Below are 3013 nucleotides of genomic sequence, written 5' to 3'. Positions count from 1 at the left end.
GTGCGTTGCGGTGACGCAGACAGTTTCTGTGCTTTTGCGCCCGGGGTGTTCAGGCAGTGTTTTGCCTGCAGTGCAATTAACAGATGAATGCGTTAATTTAAAAACAAATAAAAGTCAGTTTATTACTGATATTCTTTTTTTGTATTGGAACTTTCAAAAATTGACATGTATTTATGCAGTTGAGGCTTTGTCTGTTTGAATATGCATACATACAGATACATATACATTATCTATTTGGATAAAATTATTAATTTGATGTTGTTAGAACTAAAATTAAATTGTTGTTAGAACTAAAGTTTATTTTACTAACAAGACACTCAACACTTTTAAAGCAAAGTTTGTTAGAATATTATTTGTTTATTGGACTACACATTCGTTTGTTTATTGTTGTTGTTTTATATATATATATATATATATATATATATATATATATATATATATATATATATATATATATATATATATATATATATATCTTGCTTTGATGCAATTTTCAGTGTAAAATCTAATGTCGATTCAACAGTAATCAACATTTCGGTAAATGCCTCTGTGATATCATTCTAAGTAAAGTTTCATGAATACACAAGATTTTTCGTTCTGAATACAGTTCGTCTTCCTTCTAAGGTTGTCCTTGCATGTGTCAACGCATGGCATTTTTCCTGTCAGTCTAATCTAAATTTTGATAATGCTGTTTTAAAACTAGGAAATCACTGAAAATGTACAGAACTTATGGTTGATTAATGTACACTTTGTGCATTATTGTTTATAAAACATTGAAGAAGAAGAAGAAGAAGAAGAAGAAGAAGAAGAAGAAGAAGAAGAAGAAGAAGAGAAAGGGGACTCAAAATGCTAAAGGAAAGAACATCAACAGATATTGGTCACACTGTCTTGGGACAGACCATTTAAGCAATGTGGACAGGGATTTCCATTAAGCAACTTAGATGACATGACGTTTTCAGTTATACTTTAAATTTCATCATTTGCATGGATTAATGTAGCCCTGTTCACATATCTACTGCTTTTCTTTTATAATGCATGTAAAATAACAGTGATATGCATGTTTTTTAGCCTTTCTTTTTAAATCCTAATTGGAAAAAAAAAATCTTTAAAAAATAAAGCAACAATGGTGAATTTAAAAATAATCGCATTCATAGAGATTGTGATGAGTGCGGTTCATTGTTAGACTCATGCAGGAAAGTCTCCAGGAATTGGTCACTGAGACTTAAATCCTGTTGGTACTAGAGGAGTTAAATATGCTGTACATGCCAGATCTTAGTTTTGTCCAAAATAATACACATATACTAGAAAAAGACTTGTAGCATTGGCATACTAAATACTACACTAAAGGGAACAATAGCAGTAGTGAGATCTTACGGCAAACCCTGCTGAACAATCCAGCTTGGTCTTTCCAGCTGCCAAAGCACAGGCTGAGCCAGTCAAACTGGTAGATCATCTTTGCCAGTGAGTATGCTATCTTCCAGCCTACTTTTCACGTGTCTAAACTGACAAATACATTGTCTTACTGTCTTGTTCTTTTGTTTTAAATAACTTGCCTACAATGGAGCATTAGCAATGTTAATTCAGAGGCAGACATTTTTATCTGCTTAGACCATGTTTTCAGCAGGGAAAGCATCAGTTCCATTACAATATTAGCTTTGTTTCTCCCTTTTCTTGACCTCCCCTTTCTCCTAACCACACTTTCTACAATGTGTCAGTCTTTTTTTTTCTTCTTTTTTCTCTCTTAAAGATTGCAGTCAGCAGATTATTAGGAACACTTTTTGTAAAGTTTGTAGAAGTGATACAGTGCTGGAATTCACAAGAAGGTGTTTGTTCAGATTAACAGATACAAATGAGAGTGCCTTACTTCTCTTATTGGTTGTACACTTGAGTAATACAATTAAGTTCTTATGTCTATGTTCTAAGAATAGACCAAATGAAATTAAACCACCTAACTGACATTAGCATTTAGCAGCATTCATTTTAAGAAGAAATAGACAGTGAATAAAGTATGCCAAAGTCTAAAGCATGATTTATTCATAAGAGAAGCCTTGTGAAATCCTTAGTTCGCGTTAGAAGTAGTTAATTCCCAGAACGCATGTGAGTCCTACCACATAGTGTGCTTGAGAGGATTACTGCTCAGACAACCAGACAGACCTACAAAAGAAAACATCATTTGTGAGCAGTAAAGTAAGGTAATAGTATTATATTTAAAGCATTGCAAGCTTTACTGTTTATATTTTAGCAATTCTATTGACTATAATATATAGTAGTCTTATAAATAGATTGTATCTGACTCAGACAGCCTTGCTGAGAATGCAGTATTCCAGACATGCTCTTAGAAATAGTCAATAATTAGTCAACAATTTTCAGACACTTATTACATCGACAGATATGTGTTTTAAATGTGTTTTAAATGTGAACATCCAGCTTTGGGTTGAAACATGAAACATGAAAATTAAATGAACATTGAAACATGTTAGAATATGAAATGTATAAAATGTGCTGTCATTTATTTCAAATCTTCTTCAGGAACTGTATTATCTATACATTGAAAATGATCTGAACATCATCTGTTTTGAAAATGACAAAGATCGACATATCTAAACACCTACGGGATGTTTGGTTATACATAGCTAAGATATAGTTCAGTATTCACATCTTCATTCAGTATTCTGTTTTTATTTTATTTTTTAGTACATAACTGCTGAAAATCGTTAGCCTAAATCCAGGCATCAGTATTCAATTCAATTAAATTTTATTTATATAGCACTGAACATTGGACATTGTCACAAAGCAGCGTTATGGAAAAAAATAATTAACCATTCTTAAGTGTATAAAATAATAAAAAATAAAAATAAAATAATAAAATGACAAATAATATCAACAGTTTTATTAATATGAAACGTTTGATTATATGTCATGCTTGATGTGTAGGATTCGTTACAGATTTTCTTTACATATACAGCATCAATAATTAAAACACCAATATATAAAAGTAAGTATGCTACATACA

This window comes from Ictalurus punctatus, chromosome 13, assembly GCF_001660625.3.
Source record: "Ictalurus punctatus breed USDA103 chromosome 13, Coco_2.0, whole genome shotgun sequence".
Classification (NCBI taxonomy): domain Eukaryota; kingdom Metazoa; phylum Chordata; class Actinopteri; order Siluriformes; family Ictaluridae; genus Ictalurus; species Ictalurus punctatus.
The sequence above is the reverse complement of the archived record's forward strand: the minus strand, read 5'-3'. Positions refer to the sequence as shown.